Genomic DNA, 649 nt, shown 5'->3' on the forward strand with positions numbered 1-649 from the left:
ATTGTATTACAGTGAGCACAAATAAGATTCATACAGGCAGATTTCCTGGGAAAGTTCTTATCAATGTTCCAATAACCCCATCAACTTCCCCCAGACAGTTGAAGTGAATGCAAAAAGACTTTCTTTGTACAGACACAATATGAAGATGCACAACTTTGCTGCAGTACGAACCAAGACAATATTGGATTAGTCCAATATTAAGTGGCGCCAGGGAAAGCGAGATTGTCACAAAATGTAGCAAATCGTTTTCATAACATTAGATACCACCAATAGTCACTAGCGGCATTGTAATGTTCGTAGGGATTTTCCAAACTCCCCATACCTGCTTGTAAAGGTCTGTGGTAATCCTGCAAAGTCTTATTCAATATTTGTCCAATGAACATTTACACAAAATTTGAACATGTGCTGCATGCGACCACAATCTTTGTCAACTTTTATAGAAACAATTCATTGGTTCATTAATTTATTGCTCTAACACAATTTCCTACAAACCACATTTACATGTAGTGGTAGTTTAAATTTCCTTCACGTAGGAAGAAGTCTTATCTGTCTGAATCGGGTTGTCAGACTTGTACAGGCAACTATCTGTAGATAACACATTTATCTCGGTTGTCTTCCACTGTACGAGTCGCAGGATCACAGTTAAATA

This window comes from Saccoglossus kowalevskii, chromosome 21, assembly GCF_978046115.1.
Source record: "Saccoglossus kowalevskii chromosome 21, keSacKowa6.1, whole genome shotgun sequence".
NCBI classification, from domain to species: Eukaryota; Metazoa; Hemichordata; class Enteropneusta; family Harrimaniidae; genus Saccoglossus; species Saccoglossus kowalevskii.